Raw genomic sequence first — 27,616 nt, forward strand, 5'->3', positions numbered from 1 at the left:
TTATTTAATGAGGGACAGAAGACTCTTCCGAGCCTTGGTCGATTATGCACAAGGGAAGAAGATCAAAACTTTGACTACTATCGAAGGATTCGAGACTTCGAGGTAAAAGAGGCTCTAAAGCAGATGAAAAATGGCAGGGCAGTAGGACCTGATAATATCCTGATTGAGGTTTGGAAGGGTCTTGGAGGAAAAGGCATCAACTGGTTAACCAAGCTTTTTAATGAGATTTTAAGGTCAAAGAAGATGCCTGATGAGTGGAGAAAGAGCACCTTGGTACCTATCTACAAGAATAAGGGGGATATACAAAGTTGCGGAAACTATAGAGGGATTAAGCTTATGAGTCATACTATGAAGTTATGGGAAAGGGTGATAGAACGGAGGTTGAGAAAAGAGACACAAGTAACAGAGAACCAATTTGGATTTATGCCATGCAGATCTACCACTGAAGTGATATACCTATTAAGAAGGATGATGGAGAGGTATCGTAGTAATAAAAGGGATCTACACATGGTGTTTATTTATTTGGAAAAAGCGTATGATAGGGTACCAAGGGAGGTCTTATGGAAGGTTTTAGAAAAGAGGAGAGTAAGGATCGCATATATTCGGGCAATTAAAGACATGTATGATGGGGCTAGTGTGAAGACTCAAGGTGGTGTGACAGAGGAATTCCCTATTGGTATAGGATTACACCAGGGATCATCCTTAAGTCCATACCTTTTCACATTAGTCTTGGAAGTACTCACAGAGCACATCCAAGAGCCTGTGCCATGGTGCATGCTTTTTGCCGATGATATCGTCCTTATGGGAGAGTCAAGGGAAGACCTAAATAAGAAGTTGGAGTTATGGAGAGAAGCTCTAGAAGTGTATGGTCTGCGCATAAGCCGTAGCAAGACGGAATATATGGAATGTAAGTTCAGTCTGAGAAGGGAAAACTCCAATATAGAGGTGAAAATTGGAGAGAACATCCTACGAAAAGTTAAAAGTTTTAAGTATCTTGGGTGCATCATACAAGATAATGGAGAGATTGAACATGATGTAAATCATAGGATCCAAGCAGGTTGGTCAAAATGGCGGAGTGCATCTGGTTTTATATGCGACAAAAAAGTGTCTTTAAAACTTAAAGGTAAATTCTATCGCACCGCTATAAGACCGGCTATGCTGTATGGTACGGAGTCTTGGGCGGCTAAAGGGGAGCAAGAACATAAGCTGAGTGTGGCAGAGATGAAGATGTTGAGTGGTGCACGAAATTGCAATCACACTTTTGCAATCCCGCACAACTAACCAGCAAGTGCACTGGGTCGTCCAAGTAATACCTTACGCGAGAAAGGGTCGATCCCACGGAGATTGTCGGCTTGAAGCAAGCTATGGTTATCTTGTAAATCTTAGTCAGGATATCAGAAATTATCAGGATTGATTGTGAAAAGCAAAAGAACATGAAATGGTTACTTGTTTTGCAGTAATGGAGAATAGGTTGAGGTTTTGGGGATGCTCCACCTTCTGAATCTCTGCTTTCCTACTGTCTTCTTCTTCAAGCACGTAAGGCTCCTTCCATGGCAAGCTGTATGTAGGGTTTCACCGTTGTCAATGGCTACCTCCCATCCTCTCAGTGAAAATGTTCCTATGCTCTGTCACAGCATGGCTAATCATCTGTCGGTTCTCGGTCAGGCCGGAATAGAATCCAGTGATTCTTTTGCGTCTGTCACTAACGCCCCGCCTGCTAGGAGTTTGAAGCACGTCACAGTCATCCAATCATTGAATCCTACTCAGAATACCACAGACAAGGTTTAGACCTTCCGGATTCTCTTGAATGCCGCCATCAGTTCTAGCTTATACCACGAAGATTCCGGTTAAAGAATCCAAGAGATAAATACTTAATCTAAGGTAGAACGGAGGTGGTTGTCAAGCACACGTTCATAGTTGAGAATAATGATGATTGTCACGGATCATCACATTCATCCGGGTTAAGAACAAGTATTATCTTAGAATTGAAGCAAGCATGATTGAATGAGAAACAGTAGTAATTGCATTAATCCATCAAGACACAGCAGAGCTCCTCACCCCCAACCATGGGGTTTAGAGACTCATGCTGTGGAAAGTACACAAAGAAACGTGTAAAGTGTCATGAGGTACAGATACAATGTCAAAAGATCCTATTAATAGTAAACTAGTAACCTAGGGTGTACAGAGATGAGTAAATGACTTAAAAATCCACTTCCGGGCCCACTTGGTGTGTGCTTGGGTTGAGCAATGAAGCATTTTCGTGTAGAGACCTTTTCTGGAGTTAAACGCCAGCTTTCATGCCAGTTTGGGCGTTTAACTCCAAGTTTTATGCTAGTTCCAGCGTTAAACGCTGGAATTTCTGAGGCTGATTTGCCACACCGGTTTGGGCCATCAAATCTTAGGCAAAGTATAGACTATCATATATTGCTGGAAAGCCCAAGATGTCTACTTTCCAACGCCGTTGAGAGCGCGCCAATTGGGCTTCTGTAGCTCCAGCAAATCCACTTCGAGTGCAGGGAGGTCAGAATCCAACAGCATCTGCAGTCCTTTTTGGTCTCGGAATCAGATTTTTGCTTAGAACCCTCAATTTCAGCCAGAAAATACCTGAAATCACAGAAAAACACACAAACTCATAGTAAAGTCTAGAAAAGTGAATTTTAGCTAAAAACTAATAAAAATATACTAAAAACTAACTAGATTATACCAAAAACATACTAAAAATAATGCCAAAAAGCGTATAAATTATCCGCTCATCACAACACCAAACTTAAATTGTTGCTTGTCCCCAAGCAACTGAAAATCAAAATAGGATAAAAAGAAGAGAATATACTATAGACTCCAAAATATCAAGGAAACATAGCTCCAACTAGATGAGCGGGACTAGTAGCTTTTTGCCTCCGAACAGTTTTGGCACCTCACTCTATCCCTTGAAGTTCAGAATGATTGGCATCTATAAGAACTCAGAACTCAGATAGTGTTATTGATTCTCTTAGTTGAGTATAATGATTCTTGAACATAGCTAGTGTATGAGTCTTGGCTGTGGCCCAAAGCACTCTGTCTTCCAGTATTACCACCGGATACATACATGCCACAGACACATAATTGGGTGAACCTTTTCAGATTGTGACTCAGCTTTGCTAAAGTCCCCAATTAGAGGTGTCCAGGGTTCTTAAGCACACTCTTGTTGCCTTGGATCACAACTTTATTTCTTTCTTTTTCTCTTTCTTTTTTTTCGAAAATTTTTTTTTTGTATCCACTGCTTTTTCTTGCTTCAAGAATCAATGTAATGATTTTTAGATCCTCAATAACAGTTCTCTTTTTCCTCATTCTTTCAAGAGCCAACAATTTTAACATTCTCAAAACAACAAATTCAAAAGACATATGCACTGTTCAAGCATTCATTCAGAAAACAAAAAGTATTGTCACCACATCAAGCTAATTCAACTAGTTTCAAGGATAAATTTCGAAATCCTGTACTTCTTGTTCTTTTGTGATTAAAGCATTTTTCATTTAAGAGAGGTGATGGATTCATAGGATATTCATAGCTTTAAGGCAGAAAATTTCAATTTTATTAATTACGAATTAAGAACAAGACTCAAAGATAGATATAGGATGAGACTAAAAAAAATAAAAATAGAAAACAAAACAAAAGAACAAAAACGCAAAAAATAGGCTCCTAATGATAGAGGTTTTCACAGAGTTAGGACTCAACAACCTTGATTTTGAGAAGTGGATGCTCCTTCAACTTGAGAGGAGAGCTTTTGGCGTTTCAACTCTTGGAGTTCACGCCCCTGCTTCTCTTATTCCTTCAGCAATTTGCAGAGCATGCAGTTCTGATTCTGCTGTTCTTCCTTCAGTTGCTCCATAGTCTCTTGCAACTTGGTGATAGATGCTTCTAGGCTGGTCCAGTAGTCAATTCTTGGAAATTCAGGGAGGAATTCCTGCGCCCTCCTCTTGATAGAGTTGTCTTGCATTTGTCCTTCCATTGACTTCTTGGTGATTGGGTGTTCAATGGGTATGAACTCATCTACTCCCATCTTCACCCCAGCCTCTTTACAGAGCAAGGAAATCAAGCTTGGGTAAGCTAATTTGGCTTCAGTGGAATTCTTATTTGCAATTGTGTAGATCTCACAAGCAATCACATGATGAACCTCCACTTCTTTTCCAAGCATAATGCAATGTATCATCACTGCTCTCTTGATGGTGACCTCAGAACGGTTGCTAGTGGGCAATATGGAATGCCCAATAAAGTCTAGCCAACCTCTTGCAATTGGTTTGAGGTCTCCCCTCTTGAGTTGGTTTGGGACACCCTTTGAATTGGTTATCCACTTAGTTCCAGGGAGGCATATGTCCTCTAGAACTTGATCCAACCCTTTATCTACTCTCACCATCCTCCTGTTAAAGGATTCAGGATCATCTTGCAGTTGAGGTAGTTTGAAGATTTCTCTTATTTTGTCCAGATGGAAGTACATAACTTTCCCTCTGACCATGGTTCTGTAGGTATGGTAAGCAGTTCCAGTCATTCTCTGCTTATCTGTTAGCCACAGATTAGAGTAGAATTCCTGAACCATGTTCCTTCCAACCTTTATTTCAGGATTGGTTAGAACTTCCCATCCTCTGTTTCGAATTTGCTCTTGGATCCCCGGATATTCATCTTCTTTCAGATCAAATTTAACTTCCGGGATCACTGACCTCAGACCCATTATTTTGTGATAATGGTCTTCATGTTCTTTGGTTAAGAACTTCTCTTGATTCCAAAGATTCTTTGGATTATTCTCTTTCTTTCCTCTTGAATTGGTTTGTTTTCCCTTAGGAGCCATGATCTTGATGAATCTTGGCTTAGTGATCACGGAAAAGCACACCAAACTTAGAGGTTTGCTTGTCCTCAAGCAAAAGAAAGGAAAGAAGAGAGAGAGAAGAAGAGGAAATTCGAATGGTGTGGTGGGAAGAGGGAGCCAAACGTGTATTTATAAGGTGGGGAGGGGACTTTTCGAAAAAAAAGAAAATTGAAAAGAGATTTGAGAAGATATGGAAAGAAATTGAGAGAAAGGTGAGTTTTTTGAACAAAATTTGGGAATGATTTGAAAGATTTGAAGAATGATTTTAGATATTTGAAAATTTGAAAGTGAATAATGAGAGATTGAAATGTATTTTTGTAGAAAAATATGGGTGAGAAAAGGAAAGTTTGAAAAAATCTGATTTGAAAACAAAATTGTGGTCCCCCCACCTTACTGGCGTTAAACGCCCAGAATGGCACCCATTCTGGCGTTTAACGCCCATTGGATGCCCCTTTTGGGCGTTTAACGCCCAGCCAGGTGCCCTGGCTGGCGTTAAACGCCAGAAATCCTTTATCACTGGGCGTTTTTCTGAACGCCCAGGATGCTGCACACCTGGCGTTAAACGCCCAGAATGGTGCCCATTCTGGCGTTTAACGCCCAAAATGGCACTATTCCTGGCGTTAAACGCCCAGAATGGTACCCATTCTGGCGTTTAACGCCCAAAATGCCCCTTACTGGCGTTTTTTCGCCAGTAAGCTCTTTTTCTCTGCTTTTTGAGTTGAATCCTTCTGTAACTCTGTGAATCCCTTCATTTTTGATACTTGCCTCTGTAAAAACAAAACATATAACCTCCTAATGACTGGGTTGCCTCCCAGCAAGCGCTTCTTTACTGTCTTTAGTTGGACCTTCACTGAGAATTATTCAAGTCTCAGTTTTGAGCATTCCTGCTCAAAATTGCCTTCAAGATAATGCTTGATTCTCTGTCCATTAACAATGAACTTTTTATCAGAATCAATATCCTGAAGCTCAACATATCCATATGGTGATACTCCTGTAATCACATACGGACCCCTCCACCGGGATTTAAGTTTTCCTGGAAACAGTCTGAGCCTAGAGTTGAAGAGCAGGACTTTTTGTCCTGGCTCAAAGACTCTGGTTGACAACTTCTTGTCATGCCATTTCTTTGCCTTTTCCTTATAAATTTTTGCATTTTCAAAGGCATTGAGTCTGAACTCCTCTAGCTCATTTAGCTGGAGCAGTCTTTTTTCGCCAGCTAACTGTGCATCCATGTTTAGGAATCTGGTTGCCCAGTAGGCTTTATGTTCCAGTTCCACAGGCAGATGACAGGCCTTCCCATACACCAGTTGGTATGGAGAGGTTCCTATAGGAGTCTTGAATGCTGTTCTGTATGCCCACAGAGCATCATCCAAGCTCTTTGCCCAATCCTTTCTTCGGGCCATTACAGTCCGTTCCAGGATTCTTTTTAGTTCTCTGTTAGAGACCTCAGCTTGCCCATTTGTCTGTGGATGATACGGAGTTGCCACTTTGTGGCTAATTCCATATCTAACCATAGCAGAGTATAGCTGTCTATTGCAGAAATGGGTGCCCCCGTCACTGATTAGTACTCTGGGAACATGGTGGACGAAATTGTGATTCCCTTTTTTCTTGTAATTGGATTTATAAAAGATGTATACTCTGAGGGCATTGTTTATTTTCTTCACAATCTCGTTCAACTAACCAGCAAGTGTACTGGGTCGTCCAAGTAATAACCTTACGTGAGTAAGGGTCGAATCCACAGAGATTGTTGGTATGAAGCAAGCTATGGTCACCTTGCAAATCTCAGTCAGGCAGAAAAAAGAGGAATTGTAATTATAATAAATAAAAAGGAATAATAAAAGGGATAGAAGACTTATGCAGATTCATTGGTGGGAATTTCAGATAAGCGGATGGAGATGCTGTAGAGCTCTTGGACGCCTGCTCTCCTACTCCTTCTACTCAATCCTTCTTACGCCTTTCCATGGCAAGCTTTGTATAGGGGTTCACCATCAACTGTGGCTACTTTCATTCCTCACGGGGAAATAACCTGTGCGGCTGTCACTCGCACAGCTAACCAGTCTGGAGGCATCACCCATGGCTGATGGCTACATCCCATCCTCGCAGTGAAAACTATGCAACGCACTCTGTCACAGTACGGCTAATCACCGGTTGGTTCCCGCTCCTACTGGAATAGAATCCCTCTTTTGCGTCTGTCACCAACGCCCAGCAGGTTAAAGTTTGAAGCACGTCACGGTCATTTATGATCGGAATCCTACTCGGAACACCACAGACAAGGTTGGACTTTCCGGACTCCCAGGATCCTACTCGGAACACCACAGACAAGGTTGGACTTTCCGGATCCAGATGAATGCCGCCAACTATCTAACTTATACCACGAAGATTCTGTTGGGGAATCTAAGAGATACGCATTCAAGCTCTGTTGCATGTAGAACAGACATGGTTGTCAATCACTCGCGTTCATAATTGAGAATGATAATGAGGGTAATCTGACTCATCACATTCATCATGTTCTTGGGTATGAATGAATATCTTGGAATAAGAATAAGAGAGATTTGAATAAAAGAAGATAGAATTTCATTAATACTTGAGGTACAGCAGAGCTCCACACCCTTAATCTATGGTGTGCAGAAACTCCACCGTTGAAAATACATAAGCAAAGAGTTCAGGCATGGCCGAATGGCCAGCCCTCTCTAACGTGATCACCGGATCAAAATACAATCCAGGATGTCTAATACAATAGATAAATGTCCTATATATACTAGACTAGCTACTAGGGTTTACATGAGTAAGTAATTGATGCATAAATCCACTTCCGGGGCCCACTTGGTGTGTGCTTGGGCTGAGCTTGATTAATTCACGTGTAGAGGCATTTCTTGGCGTCAAACTTCAGGTTATGACGTGTTTTGGGCGTTTGACTCCGGATCATGACGTTTTTCTGGCGTTTAACTCCAGACAGCAGCGTGTACTTGGCGTTCAACGCCAAGTTACGTCGTCATTCTTCGAATAAAGTATGGACTATTATATATTGCTGGAAAACTCTGGATGTCTACTTTCCAACGCCGTTGAGAACGCGCCAATTGAAGTTCTGTAGCTTCAGAAAATCCATTTCGAGTGCAGGGAGGTCAGAATCCAACAGCATCAGCAGTCCTTTTGTTAGCCTTCTTCAGAGTTTTGCTCAAATCCCTCAATTTCAGTCAGAATTTACCTGAAATCACAGAAAAACACACAAACTCATAGTAAAGTCCAGAAATGTGAATTTAACATAAAAACTAATGAAAACATCCCTAAAAGTAGCTCAAACTTACTAAAAACTATATGAAAACAATGCCAAAAAGCGTATAAATTATCCGCTCATCACAACACCAAACTTAAATTGTTGCTTGTCCCCAAGCAACTGAAAATCAAATAGGATAAAAAGAAGAGAATATACTATAAAGTCCAAAATATCAATGAATATTAATTTAATTAGATGAGCGGGACTTGTAGCTTTTTGCTTCTGAACAGTTTTGGCATCTCACTTTTTCCTTTGAAGTTTAGAGTGATTGGCTTCTCTAGGAACTTAGAATTTCAGATAGTGTTATTGACTTTCCTAGTTAGGCATGTTGATTCTTGAACACAGCTACTTTATGAGTCTTGGCTGTGGCCCTAAGCACTTTGTCTTCCAGTATTACCACCGGATACACAAATGCCACAGACACATAACTGGGTGAACCTTTTCAGATTGTGACTCAGCTTTGCTAAAGTCCCCAGTTAGTGGTGTCCAGAGCTCTTAAGCACACTCTTTTGCTTTGGATCACGACTTTAACCACTCAGTCTCAAGCTTTTCACTTGGACCTTCATGACACAAGCACATGGTTAGGGACAGCTTGATTTAGCCGCTTAGGCCTGGATTTTATTTCCTTGGGCCCTCCTATCCATTGATGCTCAAAGCCTTGGATCCTTGCTACCCTTGCCTTTTGGTTTTAAGGGCTATTGGCTTTTTCTGCTTGCTTTTTTCTTTCTATTTTTTTTTTTTCGCCATATTTTTTTTTTCAAGCTTTTTCACTGCTTTTTCTTGCTTCAAGAATCAATTCATGAATTTTTCAGTCCATCAATAACATTTCTCTTTGTTCATCATTCTTTCAAGAGCCAACAATTTTAACACTCATAAACAACAAGATCAAAAATATGCACTGTTCATTCATTCATTCAGAAAACAAAAATTATTGCCACCACATCAATATAATTAAATTAAATTCACTAATAATTTCGAAAATTATGTACTTCTTGTTCTTTTGAATTAAAACATTTTTCTTTTAAGAGAGGTGAAAGACTAATGGATTTTATTCATAGCTTTAAGGCATGGTTTACACACTAATGATCATGAAGTAGAAACACAAAAACATAGATAAACATAACACTTAAAAACAGAAAACAGAAAGAAAATAAAGAACAAGGAATGAATCCACCTCTTAGTGGCGTCTTCTTCTTGAAGGACCAATGATGTTCTTCAACTCTTCTATGTCCCTTCCTTGCCTTTGTTGCTCTTCCCTCATAGCTCTTTGATCTTCTCTTATTTCTTGAAGAGTGAGGGCGTGTTCATGGTGTTCCACCCTTAGTTGTTCCACGTTTTGGCTCAAGTCTTCTAAGGAGGTACTGAGTTGCTCCCAATAGTTGTTGGGAGGAAAGTGCATTCCATGAGGCATTTGTTGATGAACTTCCTCATGTTCTCCTTGGGGGCCGTGAGGAACTTCCCTTGTTTGCTCCATCCTTTTCTTGGTGATGGGCTTGTCTTCTTCAATGGAGACATCTCCATCTATGATAACTCCAGCTGAGTAGCATAAATGGCATATGAGGTGGGGGAAGGCTAGCCGTGCCATGTATGAAGGCTTGTCAGCTATTTTGTAGAGTTCATTGGCTATGACTTCATGAACCTCTACCTCCTCTCCAATCATGATGCTATGGATCATGATTGCCCGATCCACAGTAACTTCAGATCGGTTGCTTGTAGGGATGATGGATCTTTGGATGAACTCCAACCATCCTCTAGCTACAGGCTTGAGGTCCAGTCTTCTTAGTTGGACCGGTTTGCCTTTGGAGTCTACTCTCCATTGGGCGCCTTCCACACAAATGTCCATTAGGACTTGGTCCAACCTCTGATTGAAGTTGACCCTCCTTGTGTAGGGGCGTTCATCACCTTGCATCATGGGTAGATGAAACGCCAACCTCACATTTTCCGGACTGAAATCTAAGTATTTCCCCCGAACCATTGTGAGATAGTTCTTTGGATTCGGGTTCATACTTTGATCATGGTTCCTAGTGATCCATGCATTAGCATAGAACTCTTGAACCATCAATAATCCGACTTGTTGCATGGGGTTGGTTATGACTTCCCACCCTCTTCTTTGGATCTCATGTCGGATTTCCGGATACTCATTCTTTTTGAGCTTGAAGGGGACCTCAGGGATCACCCTCTTCTTTGCCACAACATCATAGAAGTGGTCTTGGTGGCTCTTGGAGATGAATCTCTCCTTTTCCCATGATTCGGAAGTGGAAGCTTTTGCCTTCCCTTTTCCTTTTCTTGAGGAAACTCCGGTCTTGGGTGCCATTGATGGTGAATGAAAAATAAAAAGCTAGGCTTTTTACCACACCAAACTTAAAATTTGCTCGTCCTCGAGCAAAAAGAAAAGAAGAGTAGAAGAAGAAGAAGAAGAGAATTTGGAAGAGAGGGAGAGAAGTGGGTTCGGCTATGTAGAGAAGAAGGGGTTATGTTGTGTGAAAATGAAGAAGAAAAGGGAGGTATTTATAGGGAGGGGGGAGGGTTAGGTGTCGGCCAATTTGGGTGGGAATGGGTGGGAAATTGAATTTGAATGTAGTGGGGGTAGGTGGGGTTTATGGGGAAGAGGAGGTTGATGTGAATGGTGCATGGGGTAATTGGGAATGAGATTTGGATTAGGAGAGTGTGAATAGGATTAAAAGAAAAGGTAGGTGGGGATCCTGTGGGGTCCACAGGTCCTGAGGTGGGAATCCTGTGGGGTCCACAGGTCCTGAGGTGAAAAGAAATACCATTCCTTCACCCTATAGGCGTGTAAATTGCCTTCATGCACCATTCTGGCGTTCAAACGCCCATTGGTGCATGTTCTGGGCGTTAAACGCCCATGTGATGCTTGATTCTGGCGTTGAACGCCAGTTTCAAGCTTGTTTCTGGCGTTCAGCGCCAGATTGTCCTCTGCGTGCGCATCCTGGCGTTAAACGCCAGGATGTTGCTTGTTTTGGGCGTTCAGCGCCAGGAAGATGCTCTGTTCTGGCGTTGAACGCCCGCCAGATGCATCTTCTGGGCGCTGAACGCCGGCCCGTGCGTCCTCCAGGGTGAAAATTTTTTTTCTTCTGTTTTTGACTCTGTTTTTAATTTTTTTTATTTTTTCGTGACTCCTCATGATCATGTACCTAATTAAACACAAAAATAACAAAGAAACAAAATAAAATAAAATTAGATAAATAAAATTGGGTTGCCTCCCAACAAGCGCTTCTTTAATGTCAATAGCTTGACAGTGGCTCTCATGGAGCCACAGAGCAATCAAGTCAATGTTGTCTAGTCCCAACACCAAACTTAGAGTTTGGATATGGGGCTTGAACACCAAACTTAGAGTTTGGTTGTGGCTTCACAACACCAAACTTAGAGTTTGACTGTGTGGGCTCTTCTTGACCTTGAACTGAGAGAAGCTCTTCATGCTTACTCTCTTTTGTCACAGAGGGATTGCCATGTGCTTGAAACACAAGGTATTCTCCATTTAATTGAAGGACTAACTCTCCTCTGTTGACATCTATCACAGCTTCTGCTGTGGCTAGGAAAGGTCTTCCTAGGATGATGCATTCATCATCTTCCTTCCTAGTATCTAGGATTAGGAAATCAGCAGGGATGTAAAAGTCTTCAACTTTTATAAGCACGTCCTCTACTATCCCATGAGCTTGTCTTATGGATTTATCTGCCAATTGTAATGAGAACAAGGCAGGTTGTACCTCAATGATTCTTAGCTTCTCCACTACAGAGAGTGGCATAAGGTTTATCCCTGACCCAAGATCACACAGAGCTTTTTCAAAGCTCATGGTGCCAATGGTGCAAGGTATTAAGAACTTGCCAGGATCTTGTTTCTTTTGAGGTAGAGTTTCCTGAATCCAAGTTTCTAATTCATTAATGAGCAAGGGAGGTTTACTTTCCAAAGTCTCATTACCAAACAGCTTGGCATTCAGTTTCATGATAGCTCCTAGATATTGAGCAACTTGCTCACTAGTCACATCTTCATCCTCCTCAGAGGATGAATAATAGTCAGAGCTCATGAATGGCAGAAGGAGATTTAATGGAATCTCTATGGTCTCAGATTCCTCAGGATCCTTAATAGGAAGCTCCTTCTTGCTTGGAGGACGTCCCAGGAGGTCTTCCTCACTGGGACTTTCGTCCTCCTCCTCCCTAGTACATTCGGCCATGTTGACTAAGTCAATGGCCTTGCATTCTCCCTTTGGATTCTCTTCTGTATTACTTGGGAGAATACTGGGAGGAGTTTCAATAACTTTCTTACTCAGCTGGCCTACTTGTGCCTCCAAATTTCTAATGGAGGATCTTGTTTCATTCATGAAACTGAAGGTGGCCTTTGACAGATCAGAGACTATATTAGCTAAATTAGAATTATTTTGTTCAGAGTTCTCTGTCTGTTGCTGAGAAGATGATGGATATGGCTTACTATTATTCAGCCTATTGCGTCCACCATTGTTAAAACCTTGTTGAGGTTTTTGTTGATCCTTCCAGGAGAAATTTGGATGATTTCTCCATGATGGGTTATAGGTATTTCCATATGGTTCACCCAGATAATTAACCTCTGCCATGGCAGGGTTCTCAGGATCATAAGCTTCTTCAGAAGCTACCTCTCTAGTACTGTTGGATGCATGTTGCAATCCATTCAGATTTTGAGAGATCATGTTGACCTGTTGAGTCAATACTTTGTTCTGAGCCAGTATGGCATTCAGAGCATCAATTTCAAGAACTCCCTTCTTCTGAGGGACCCCATTATTCACGGAATTCCTCTCAGAGGTATACATGAATTGGTTGTTAGCAACCATGTCAATGAGTTCTTGAGCCTCTTCAGGCGTTTTCTTCAGGTGAATAGATCCACCTGCAGAATGGTCCAGTGACATTTTCGAAAATTCAGAGAGACCATAATAGAATATATCTAGTAGGGTCCATTCAGAAAACATGTCAGATGGACATCTCTTGGTCTGCTGCTTGTATCTTTCCCAAGCTTCATAGAGGGATTCACCATCTTTTTGCTTGAAGGTTTGAACATCCACTCTTAGCTTGCTCAGCTTTTGAGGAGGAAAGAATTTATCCAAGAAGGCAGTGACCAGCTTATCCCAGGAGTCCAGGCTATCCTTAGGTTGTGAATCCAACCATATTCTAGCTCTGTCTCTTACAGCAAAAGGGAAAAGCATGAGTCTGTAGACTTCAGGATTAACTCCATTCGTCTTTACAGTATCACAGACTTGCAAGAACTCAGTTAAAAACTGATAAGGATCTTCAGATGGAAGTCCATAAAACTTGCAGTTTTGTTGCATTAATGCAACTAGTTGAGGCTTAAGCTCAAAGTTATTGGCTCCAATGGCAGGAATGGAGATGCTTCTTCCATCAAACTTGGATGTTGACTTTGTGAAATCACCAAGCATTCTCCTTGCATTATTACTATTATTTTCGGCCATCTCCTTCTCTTGTTCGAAAATTTCTGAAAGGTTATTTCTGGATTGTTGTAATTTAGCTTCTCTTAATTTTCTCTTCAGAGTCCTTTCAGGTTCTGGATCAGCTTCAACAAGAGTGCCTTTGTCCTTGTTCCTGCTCATAAGAAAGAGAAGAAAACAAGAAAAGAAAAAGGAATCCTCTATGTCACAGTATAGAGATTCCCTTATGTTAGTAGAAGAAGAAAGGGGTAGAAGAATGAAGAGGGAGATTCGGATTTGTGGATGAAGAGAGGTGAAGAGAAGTGTTAGTAATTAAATAATTAAAATAGAAGAAGAAAAGAAAAGAAGATTTTCGAAAATAATTTTGAAAAAGAGGTTAGTAATTTTCGAAAATTAAAGATAAGATGAGATTAAAATTAAAATTTAAAACAAAAAGAATTTTTGAAAAAGGGAGGGAGAATTTTCGAAAATTAGAGAGGGAAGAGTAGTTAGGTGGTTTTGAAAAAGATAAGAAACAAACAAAAAGTTGGTTAGTTGATTGAAAAAGATTTTGAAATCAAATTTTGAAAAAGATAAGAAGATAAGAAGTTAGATAAGATATTTTGAAATCAAATTTTGAAAAAGATAAGATAAAAGATAAAAAGATATATTTGAAAAAGATATTTTGAAAAAGATTTAATTTTAAAAAGACTTAACTAACAAGAAACTACAAGATAAGATTCTAGAATTTAAAGATTGAACCTTTCTTAACAAGAAAGTAACAAACTTCAAATTTTTGAACCAATCACATTAATTGTTAGCTAATTTTCGAAAATTTGATAAAAAGATAAGAAAAAGATTTTGAAAATATTTTGAAAAAGATTTTTGAAATTTTCGAAATTTATAAAAAAAATGAAAAAGATATGATTTTGGAAAAAGATTTTGAAAAGATAAGATTTTTAAAATTGAAATTTTGACTTGACTTGTAAGAAACAACTAATTTTAAAAATTTTTGACCAAGTCAACCCAAAATTTCGAAAATTTGGAGGAAAATAAGGAAAAGATATTTTTTGATTTTTTTGAATTTTTAATTATGAAAGAGAAAAACAACAAAAATATTCAATGCATGAAATTTTTAGATCAAAACAATGAATGCATGCAAGAATGCTATGAATGTCAAGATGAACACCAAGAACACTATGAAGATCATGATGAACATCAAGAACATAATTTTGAAAAATTTTTGATGCAAAGAAGACATGCAAGACACCAAACTTAGAAATCTTTAATGCATAAAAATTATGAATGCAAAAATGCACATGAAAAACAGCAAAAGACACAAAACAAGAAATCATCAAGATCAAACAAGAAGTCCTGTCAAGAACAACTTGAAGATCATGAAGAACACTATGAATGCATGGATTTTCGAAAACAATGCAAGAAAAATTTAAAAATCATGCAATTGACACCAAACTTAAAAATTGACACAAGACTCAAACAAGAACACAAAATATTTTTGATTTTTATGATTTTCTAATTTTTTTGTATTTTTTATAAAATTTTTTCGAAAAACATTTTTGGAAAAACGAAAAATAAAAGAAAAATTTTTGAAAAAGATTTTTGAAAAGAAAATTACCTAATCTGAGCAACAAGATGAACCGTCAGTTGTCCATACTCGAACAATCCCCGGCAACGGCGCCAAAAACTTGGTGGACGAAATTGTGATTCCCTTTTTTCTTGTAATTGGATTTATAAAAGATGTATACTCTGAGGGCATTGTTTATTTTCTTCACAATCTCGTTCAACTAACCAGCAAGTGTACTGGGTCGTCCAAGTAATAACCTTACGTGAGTAAGGGTCGAATCCACAGAGATTGTTGGTATGAAGCAAGCTATGGTCACCTTGCAAATCTCAGTCAGGCAGAAAAAAGAGGAATTGTAATTATAATAAATAAAAAGGAATAATAAAAGGGATAGAAGACTTATGCAGATTCATGGGTGGGAATTTCAGATAAGCGGATGGAGATGCTGTAGAGCTCTTGGACGCCTGCTCTCCTACTCCTTCTACTCAATCCTTCTTACGCCTTTCCATGGCAAGCTTTGTATAGGGGTTCACCATCAACTGTGGCTACTTTCATTCCTCACGGGGAAATAACCTGTGCGGCTGTCACTCGCACAGCTAACCAGTCTGGAGGCATCACCCATGGCTGATGGCTACATCCCATCCTCGCAGTGAAAACTATGCAACGCACTCTGTCACAGTACGGCTAATCACCGGTTGGTTCCCGCTCCTACTGGAATAGAATCCCTCTTTTGCGTCTGTCACCAACGCCCAGCAGGTTAAAGTTTGAAGCACGTCACGGTCATTCATGATCGGAATCCTACTCGGAACACCACAGACAAGGTTGGACTTTCCGGATCCAGATGAATGCCGCCAACTATCTAACTTATACCACGAAGATTCTGTTGGGGAATCTAAGAGATACGCATTCAAGCTCTGTTGCATGTAGAACGGACATGGTTGTCAATCACTCGCGTTCATAATTGAGAATGATAACGAGGGTAATCTGACTCATCACATTCATCATGTTCTTGGGTACGAATGAATATCTTGGAATAAGAATAAGAGAGATTTGAATAAAAGAAGATAGAATTTCATTAATACTTGAGGTACAGCAGAGCTCCACACCCTTAATCTATGGTGTGCAGAAACTCCACCGTTGAAAATACATAAGCAAAGAGTTCAGGCATGGCCGAATGGCCAGCCCTCTCTAACGTGATCACCGGATCAAAATACAATCCAGGATGTCTAATACAATAGATAAATGTCCTATATATACTAGACTAGCTACTAGGGTTTACATGAGTAAGTAATTGATGCATAAATCCACTTCCGGGGCCCACTTGGTGTGTGCTTGGGCTGAGCTTGATTAATTCACGTGTAGAGGCATTTCTTGGCGTCAAACTTCAGGTTATGACGTGTTTTGGGCGTTTGACTCCGGATCATGACGTTTTTCTGGCGTTTAACTCCAGACAGCAGCGTGTACTTGGCGTTCAACGCCAAGTTACGTCGTCATTCTTCGAATAAAGTATGGACTATTATATATTGCTGGAAAGCTCTGGATGTCTACTTTCCAACGCTGTTGAGAGCGCGCCAATTGGAGTTCTGTAGCTCCAGAAAATCCATTTCGAGTGCAGGGAGGTCAGAATCCAACAGCATCAGCAGTCCTTTTGTTAGCCTTCTTCAGAGTTTTGCTCAAATCCCTCAATTTCAGTCAGAATTTACCTGAAATCACAGAAAAACACACAAACTCATAGTAAAGTCCAGAAATGTGAATTTAACATAAAAACTAATGAAAACATCCCTAAAAGTAGCTCAAACTTACTAAAAACTATATGAAAACAATGCCAAAAAGCGTATAAATTATCCGCTCATCAGAACACCAAACCTGCTGAAGATGTGTTTCTGGAGGAATTTTAGCACGGTCTTGGTATCATTAGTGGGTGTAGCAATTGCTTCTACCCACTTAGATACATAGTCCACTGCCACCAGAATATAAGTGTTTGAGTATGATGGTGGGAATGGCCCCATGAAGTCAATGCCCCATACATCAAACAACTCTATCTCTAATATCCCTTGTTGAGGCATGGCATATCCGTGAGGCAAGTTACCAGCTCTTTGGCAACTGTCACAGTTACGCACAAACTCTCGGGAATCTTTATAGAGAGTAGGCCAGTAGAAGCCACATTGGAAGACTTTAGTAGCTGTTCGCTCACTTCCAAAATGTCCTCCATATTGTGATCCATGGCAATGCCATAGGATCCTTTGTGCTTCTTCTCTGGGTACACATCTGCGGATCACTCCGTCAGCACATCTCTTAAAGAGATATGGTTCATCCCAGAGGTAGTACTTGGCATCTGAAATTAATTTCTTTCTTTGCACGCTGCTGTACTCCTTGGGTATGAACCTCACAGCTTTATAATTTGCAATATCTGCAAACCATGGAGCTTCCTGAATGGCAAAGAGTTGCTCATCTGGGAAAGTCTCAGAGATCTCAGTAGAAGGGAGGGACGCCCCAGCTACTGGTTCTATCCGGGACAGATGGTCAGCTACTTGGTTCTCTGTCCCTTTTCTGTCTCTTATTTCTATATCAAACTCTTGCAGAAGCAACACCCATCTGATAAGCCTGGGTTTTGAATCCTGCTTTGTGAGTAAGTATTTAAGAGCAGCATGGTCAGTATACACAACCACTTTGGACCCCACTAGATAGGATCTAAACTTGTCAATGGCATAGACCACTGCAAGTAACTCTTTTTTTGTGGTTGTGTAGTTCTTCTGTGCGTCATTTAGAACACGGCTGGCATAGTAAATAACGTGCAGAAGCTTGTTATGCCTCTGTCCCAACACTGCACCAATGGCATGGTCACTGGCATCACACATTAGTTCAAATGGCAATGTCCAATCTGGTGCAGAGATGACTGGTGCTGTGACCAGCTTAGCTTTCAGGGTCTCAAACGCCTACAGACACTGTGTGTCAAACACAAATGGTGTGTCAGCAGCTAGCAGGTTACTCAAAGGTTTTGCAATTTTTGAAAAATCCTTTATAAACCTTCTGTAGAATCCTGCATGCCCCAGAAAGCTTCTGATTGCCTTAACATTGGCAGGTGGTGGTAATTTTTCAATTACCTCTACCTTTGCCTTATCCACCTCTATTCCCCTGCTTGAAATTTTGTGCCCAAGGACAATTCCTTCAGTCACCATAAAGTGACATTTCTCCCAGTTTAAAACCAGGTTAGTCTCTTGGCATCTTTTCAGGACAAGTTCTAGGTGATTAAGACAGGAGCTAAATGAATCTCCATATACTGAAAAGTCATCCATGAAGACTTCCAGAAATTTCTCTACCATATCTGAGAAGATAGAGAGCATGCACCTCTGAAAGGTTGCAGGTGCATTGCACAGACCAAAAGGCATCCTCCTATAGGCAAACACGCCAGAAGGGCAAGTGAATGTTGTTTTCTCTTGGTCCTGAGGATCCACTGCAATTTGGTTGTAGCCTGAATAGCCATCCAAAAAGCAGTAATAGTCATGCCCAGCTAGTCTTTCTAGCATTTGGTCTATGAATGGTAAAGGAAAATGATCCTTTCTGGTGGCTGTATTGAGCCTTCTGTAGTCAATACACATACGCCACCCTGTGACTGTTCTTGTAGGAACCAGTTCATTTTTTTCATTATGAACCACTGTCATGCCTCCCTTTTTGGGGACAACTTGGACAGGGCTCACCCAGGGGCTATCAGAAATAGGATAAATAATCCCAGCCTCTAGTAATTTAGTGACCTCTTTCTGCACCACCTCCTTCATGGCTGGATTTAGCCTCCTTTGTGGTTGGACCACTGGTTTGGCATTATCCTCCAACAGGATCTTGTGCATACATCTAGCTGGGCTAATGCCCTTAAGATCACTTATGGACCACCCAAGAGCTGTCTTGTGTGTCCTTAGCACTTGAATCAGTGCTTCCTCTTCCTGTGGATTTAAAGCAGAGCTTATAATCACTGGAAAAGTTTCACCCCCTCCCAGAAATGCATATTTCAGGGATGGTGGTAGTGGTTTGAGTTCAGGTTTGGGAGGCTTATCCTCCTCCTGAGGAATTTTCGAAAATTCCTTTGCTTCCTCTGGTTCTTCTTGATCAGGTTGAGCATCTTTGAAGATGTCCTCAAGCTCTGATTCTAGGCTTTCAGCCATATTGATCTCTTCTACCAGAGAGTCAATAATGTCAGCGCCCATGCAGTCATTTGGTGTGTCTGGATGCTGCATAGCTTTTACAGCATTTAACTTGAACTCATCCTCATTGACTCTCAGGGTTACTTCCCCTTTTTGTACATCAATGAGAGTTCGTCCAGTTGCTAGGAAAGGTCTTCCTAGAATGAGAGTTGCACTCTTGTGCTCCTCCATTTCCAGCACCACAAAGTCAGTTGGAAAGGCAAATGGCCCAACCTTGACAATCATGTCCTCAATTATGCCTGATGGGTGTTTAATGGAGCCATCAGCAAGTTGGAGGCATATCCGGGTTGGTTTGACTTCTCCAGTCATCCCAAGCTTTCTGATAGTGGATGCAGGCATTAGATTGATGCTTGCTCCAAGATCACATAGGGCTGTCTTGGTGCAAGCACCTTCTAATGTGCATGGTATCATAAAGCTTCCTGGATCTTGAAGCTTTTCTGGTAAGCTCTTTAATATGACTGCACTGCATTCTTCAGTGAGAAAAACTTTTTCAGTTTCTCTCCAATCCTTCTTATGGCTTAAGATTTCTTTCATGAACTTAGCATAAGAAGGTATTTGCTCAAGGGCCTCTGCAAACGGAATCTTTATTTCAAGAGTCCTTAGATAGTCTGCAAAGCGGGCAAATTGCTTATCCTGTTCCGCTTGGCGGAGTTTCTGAGGATAAGGCATCTTGGCTTTATATTCTTCAACCTTAGATGCTGCAGGTTTATTCCTTACAGAAGTGGTTGAAGAAGCCTTGTTAGAGGGATTACTGTCAGCACTTTCAGGTGTCTGATCATCCCTTGGCGTATGAACGCTAGGATTGGGTAGAAAATAGGCGTTTAACGCCAACTTTTCCCCCTTTTCTGGCGTTTGAACGCCAGAACTGGGCAAGGAATGGGCGTTTAACGCCAGCTTTCCTTCCCTTTCTGGCGTTTGAACGCCAATAACATTCCTCTCTGGGCTCTTACTGTCCTCAGAGGGAATTCGAACAGTGGTTTGGTTATCCCCTGTCAATCATTCATTGTTTGGCTTTTTGCTACTTTGAGCAGTGCTATTCAGTGTCTTCCCACTCCTCAGTTGAACTGCTTGACATTCCTCTGTTATCTGTTTAGATATTTGCTGTTTTGCTTGATTCAACTGCAGTTCTATGTTCTTGTTAGCAACTTTAGTTTCATAGAGCATCTCCTTAAATTCTGCTAACTGTTCTGCCATCCGGAGCAATTGTTGATTAAGCTCAATCATCTGTTCTTGAGGATTAGGGTCAGTGACTACTGTCATGACTTCCTCTTTTGGAGAGAGCTCATTGCTAGAGTACAAATATTGATTTCTAGCAACAATGTCTATAAGCTCTTGAGCTTCTTCAATTGTCTTCTTCATGTGTATAGATCCACCAGCTGAGTGGTCTAAAGACATCTGAGCTCTTTCTGTAAGCCCATAGTAGAAAATGTCTAACTGTACCCACTCTGAAAACATTTCAGAGGGACATTTCCTTAGCATACCTCTATACCTCTCCCAGGCATTATAAAGGGATTCATTATCCTCTTGTTTAAAGCCTTGGATGTCCAGCCTTAGCTGTGTCATCCTCTTTGGAGGGTAAAAGTGATTCAGGAATTTGTCTAATAACTGTTTCCATGTCTTTATGCTTGCTATAGGTTGGTTATTTAACCACCTTTTAGCTTGATCTTTTACAGCAAATGGAAACAGTAATAGTCTGTAGACATCCTGATCTACCTCTTTATCATGTACTGTGTCAGCAATTTGTAAAAATTGTGCCAGAAACTCAGTAGGCTCTTCCTGTGGAAGACCGGAATACTGGCAATTTTGCTGCACTATGATAATGAGTTGAGGATTTAGCTCAAAGCTGCTTGCTTTGATGGGAGGTGTACATATGCCACTCCCATATGCAGCTGTAATGGGGTTAGCATATGACCCCAGAGTCCTTTTGGACTGATCAATTCCACTTAGGTCCATGATGGATAAAATATATTTTTATTTATTTATTTTTTTTTTGAGTTAACGAAAAAAATAAATTAAAATAAAAGAAAATTAAAATAAAAATTCAAAAATCAAAAAGAAAATAAGATCAAAGCAAATTGAGAACTGAATCAATTAGTTAATGAAAAAGATTTTGAAAACAGCAATTAAAAAGATATGATTGAAAAATTTTTATGAAAAAGATTTGATTTTTGAAAAGAGGAAGGAGAAAAACACAAAAGGACACCAAACTTAAAATTTTTAGAAAATCAAACACAAATTTTTCGAAAACTTCAAAGGAAAAACACAAAGAGGACACCAAACTTAGAATTTTAAAGATCAAAAGGGACTAAGGACATGCAAATTCGAAAAACTAAAAGAAAAGCAAAAGCATGCAATTGACACCAAACTTAAAATATGGAACTAGACTCAACTAAAAGACTCTAACCCAACAAAAATAAAACAGTCCTAATCTAAGCAACAAGATAAGCCGTCAGTTGTCCAAACTCGAACAATCCCCGGCAACGGCGCCAAAAATTTGGTGCACGAAATTGCAATCACACTTTTGCAATCCCGCACAACTAACCAGCAAGTGCACTGGGTCGTCCAAGTAATACCTTACGCGAGTAAGGGTCGATCCCACGGAAATTGTCGGCTTGAAGCAAGCTATGGTTATCTTGTAAATCTTAGTCAGGATATCAGAAATTATCAAGATTGATTGTGAAAAGCAAAAGAACATGAAATGGTTACTTGTTTTGCAGTAATGGAGAATAGGTTGAGGTTTTGGGGATGCTCCACCTTCTGAATCTCTGCTTTCCTACTGTCTTCTTCTTCAAGCACGCAAGGCTCCTTCCATGGCAAGCTGTATGTAGGGTTTCACTGTTGTCAATGGCTACCTCCCATCCTCTCAGTGAAAATGTTCCTATGCTCTGTCACAGCATGGCTAATCATCTGTCGGTTCTCGGTCAGGCCGGAATAGAATCCAGTGATTCTTTTGCGTCTGTCACTAACGCCCCGCCTGCTAGGAGTTTGAAGCACGTCAAAGTCATCCAATCATTGAATCCTACTCAGAATACCACAGACAAGGTTTAGACCTTCCGGATTCTCTTGAATGCCGCCATCAGTTCTAGCTTATACCACGAAGATTCCGGTTAAAGAATCCAAGAGATAAATACTTAATCTAAGGTAGAACGGAGGTGGTTGTCAAGCACACGTTCATAGTTGAGAATAATGATGATTGTCACGGATCATCACATTCATCCGGGTTAAGAACAAGTATTATCTTAGAATTAAAGCAAGCATGATTGAATGAGAAACAGTAGTAATTGCATTAATCCATCAAGACACAGCAGAGCTCCTCACCCCCAACCATGGGGTTTAGAGACTCATGCTGTGGAAAGTACACAAAGAAACGTGTAAAGTGTCATGAGGTACAGATACAATGTCAAAAGATCCTATTAATAGTAAACTAGTAACCTAGGGTGTACAGAGATGAGTAAATGACTTAAAAATCCACTTCCGGGCCCACTTGGTGTGTGCTTGGGTTGAGCAATGAAGCATTTTCGTGTAGAGACCTTTTCTGGAGTTAAACGCCAGCTTTCATGCCAGTTTGGGCGTTTAACTCCAAGTTTTATGCCAGTTCCAGCGTTAAACGCTGGAATTTCTGAGGCTGATTTGCCACGCCGATTTAGGCCATCAAATCTTGGGCAAAGTATGGACTATCATATATTGCTGGAAAGCCCAGGATGTCTACTTTCCAACGCCATTGAGAGCGCGCTAATTGGGCTTCTGTAGCTCCAGAAAATCCACTTCGAGTGCAGGGAGGTCAGAATCCAACAGCATCTGCAGTCCTTTTTGGTCTCGGAATCAGATTTTTGCTTAGAACCCTCAATTTCAGCCAGAAAATACCTGAAATCACAGAAAAACACACAAACTCATAGTAAAGTCCAAAAAAGTGAATTTTAGCTAAAAACTAATAAAAATATACTAAAAACTAACTAGATTATACCAAAAACATACTAAAAATAATGCCAAAAAGCGTATAAATTATCTGCTCATCATTGAGATGGATGAGTGGTCATACGCGATTGGATAAAATAAGGAATGAAGATATAAGGGAGAGAGTTGGAGTAGCACCCGTTGTGGAAAAGATGGTTGAATCGCGTCTCAGGTGGTTTGGACATGTGAGAAGAAGACCGATAGAACATCCAGTCAGGAGGGTGGATGAGATGGAAGATGGACAAAGGGCGAAAGGCAGAGGAAGACCTAAGAAGACCATCCATGAGGTGGTCAAATGAGATCTACATGTAAACGGTCTCTCTGTAGACATGATACATGACAGAGCACAATGGCGTCGTTTGATTCATGTAGCCGACCCCACTTAGTGGGACAAGGCTTTGTTGTTGTTGTTGTTGTATCGTAATAACTTGTATTTAATGAGTTAAAAAAATAAATAGGGAAATACTCTCAAAAGCATGCCACATCAGCTCCATCATTAAGTGCAGAAATCCGATTTTTATATAATAGATGTAACACCCTACCATGCAGAGTCTTATGCTTAAGTCATAATTCAGAGATGGCAAGGTATTACGACCTCTAAAATAAAAATCCACATGGGTGAGAACCAGAGGTCCCCAGCATGGTAACAGCTTCCACATATATAATACATAATAATAGAGGAAAGCCGAAGGCAATCCTAGAACTTCCACCAGATAATTCAAAAGCTCATAAACAAGCTAAACCATAAAGGGCATCTGACTAAAGAATCTTCAGTCTAACTAATACTTCCCTTTCCAATTCCTTCAGACCTCCCATCCACCAGTAGGAGTATAATGTAGCAAACACAGTTATATCAAACAAGAAATATACAAATAGGAACAATTAAGGCATTTAGACAATTAGCAAGTAATATGCAGTCAAATAGGCAATCTCAAACAATTCATATAGTATGCATATGATGAATGCCTGTCCCTAGCGGCTGATGATATCATCTGTCAGTTATAGAGCCAACCCGACAAGTCCTGGTAGCTAACCATTGGACTGTCCCTCTGTCGCGCATCCCCAACTCGGGTTATACTCATCAGAAACTTGATCATAATCGTGATCTATATCCATCACCCTCACTGGTGAATATTTACGGGGGCGAGCTCATCCGGGTCTTTCACAGTGCCCGGCCACACTTACAACATAGGGTCAGAAAAGCTTCGAGTCTCAACCTGGAGCACGTGGTGGCTAGCCACTGCTTCCTTCTAGGGAAACTCTCATCTCCAACAGTGGAAGTGCAACATTCACAATTCATTCAACAACATATATGCATTTATACTAGCCATAATCATGGCTCCGCCGTAACACGGCAATAATCTAGCCATCCGACTCATGGTTAAATCCATAACCAGCCATTCCATTAACAATTACGGCCCTTCGGCCTATGGCATAACAAGCACTTCCACCACTATCCTCCGCCTCTCACATAATCATGCTTGATCCTCATTGATCATTCATTTTTCCCTTACTTCACTCGCAAGTTACCACATCCCCTAGCTCCTTTTCCCATTGCTAGGCATATCATAATTATTTAAGACATAAGTGGTGAGATCGGAGGCTTAGAAGTATGAGATTTGTCTTTTAAAACTCAAAAATCAACTTTGGGATGAAAACAGGGCCACGCGTACGCGCACTCCACGCGCATGCGCGGATGGCCACCAAAACTCATCGACGCGTATGCGTCATGCACGCTAACGCGTGGATTGAAAATTAGCCAATCGACGCGCACGTGTCAGCCACGCGTACGCGTGGGTACTCTCGTGCCCTAGGCACAAATCTGGCACAGTTCTGGCACAACTTTCTGGAAAATGGCTGGGCAATGGGTGCAGCACATCGGCGCGCCCGCGTACACCACGCGCACGCGTGGATAGCGCTTTCTGGAAGAATGGCGCGTACGCGCCATGTGCGCCTACGCGCGCGGGGGTCATTCTGCTAAAAATTTTCTAAGTTAAAAACTGCAGAATTCACAGATTCAACCCCCAATCTTCCGACGGGCATAACTTCCTCATTTTAAATCGTTTTTCACCCGTTCTTCGAACGGCATGGACTTCCCCGATCCAATTTCATTTCTAAACAGATTTGGCACAAAATAGATATCCGTAGTCCAAGTTATGTCCCATCAAAGTATGCCCAAAAACTAAGTTTTTCATAAAAACCACAAAGTGCCATTTTCAAAACAAGCCATTTCCAACTCTTTTCAAAACCAATCAAAACATGCCAATTTCATCCCTTTTCTTTGAAATCAATCAAAATATATCAAATTCAACATCAAACCTCCTTAGCTCACACATTGACACATTATCACAATTCACCAAAATTACTATCCCATCATTTTAACTCACTTCACCCAAGTGGCTCAAACTCAAACACATTGACATATCATATACTCTTCCTCATGCCAATTTTCAACAACACCAATTCTAATAAATCATCAATGTACACAATCAATGTCATACTCACCATCAACATGGTTCAATCCACAATTCAACCATAACCAATCATCAAGCATATATTACAACAAGCATTTGTCTCATACATCATACCATTAAGGCATCAATAATCATCATCACATATATGACCACATCATATATTTCAACCATTCAACAACATCAACATTTCAATGCCTATCTTAGGGCCTCTAGCCTAAGTATTTCCTACCACATTACATATTAGATACGGGAAACCGAGACCATACCTTAGCCGATTTCCCAAGCTCAACCGGAGCACTTCCAAATCACTTATCCACAAGCTCTCAAGGCCTCAACACCTCCAAGAACAGATTTTTCACCACCAAACCCTTTTCAAGCTTTTCAATGTCACCAATCAACCTCCAATATTCACATATACACAACCTAGGCCACAACCATCATACCCATACACAACATCTCAAAACTCAAACATCATAAAACCACAAATTATACTAGGGTTGAGAATCTTACCACATCCAAGGTCCAAGGAGACAAGATTAACCTTCTCCTTCAAGAGAGTTGGGTCCTATAACATCAAAGGGCCCAAAATCTCAACAGTTTTGCTCATGAAACTCGAAATCAAAGCTGGAAATTCAAAGAGCAAAACGTATCTTACCTCAAAATTAATTGTATGGGTTTTGTAGAGCTCTCAGCGGTGAACACGTGGCCGCAAACAGAGCGGCAATCGGAGCTCTAGCTCAAAAGTTATGGTGGTTTGAAGATCAACAAAGGGAGAGAACTTGAGAGAGTGTTCTTTCCTCTTGTGCCTCCAATTTCAGCGTGTAAGAGTGTTATGTGAGGAGAGAGAGTGCTGAAAACTAGGATTTTGGTTTAGTTATGTTGGGCCAAGGGCCCACTTTGGGTCCGGTTGGCTCGGTTTGGCCCGTTCGGTCCAATCTTGGTCCGAATTCTATAAAATTGGTACTGAAATTCTCGTCTCAATCTCCTCTATCACATTTAGCCATGAAAATCACATTTTGAGCTTTCTAGAATAAATTCTCATTTATGGGTTAATTAACCGTTAATTAACCGGGTTTTACAATAGAATAGATTATATATCTATTATCTATTATATATTCTATTATATATCTCTAATTTTACAATAAAAAACATGTCACTTTCTCATTGCAATTGAAATTAAATCTTTTCCTCCAAAATTAAGAAATGTTCCTCTCCTCCTTACTAATTTTACAACCAAAATGTGCCACATATCACTCTCTCATTATAATTGAAATTAAATTTTTTCCTCCAAAATTAAAGAATTCTTCCATCTTCCTTACTAATTTTACAACTAAAATGTGCCACATGTCACTCCATATTGCAATTGAAATCAAATCTTTCCCTTCAAAATTAAAGAGTTCTCTCATCCTCCCTCTTCCTTTCTCTATTTCTCTCATTCCTTCAACCACTCTGTCTATTTTATATATCATTATCAATATCAATGACTAATTACTAATTTAATAATCAAAATATGCAACATGACATTCTTTAATTGCATTATAATTGAAATTGAAATACTAAAATTGAAATTGAAATATACCTTTATTATGTATTATATATTACTATCTAATTTAATAATCAAATATGTCACATGACACTCTCTTATTAAAATTGAGAAAAAATATTTCTTTTTCAAAATTAATAAACTCCCTTCCTAAATTCTCTCATCTAACTCTCTTTATTTTTCTATTTCTCACTACTATTTTTACTCTATATATAATTTATATTTTATATTAGTAATTTAACAAATCAAAATACGTCATTCGATATTTTTACAATTAAAATAAATTTTTTTATTCCAAAATTAACAAACTCTCACTCTCACTCTCATTCTTCATCTTTATCTTTCTCTCT

The sequence above is a fragment of the Arachis hypogaea genome, chromosome 10 (assembly GCF_003086295.3).
Source record: "Arachis hypogaea cultivar Tifrunner chromosome 10, arahy.Tifrunner.gnm2.J5K5, whole genome shotgun sequence".
NCBI lineage: Eukaryota > Viridiplantae > Streptophyta > Magnoliopsida > Fabales > Fabaceae > Arachis > Arachis hypogaea.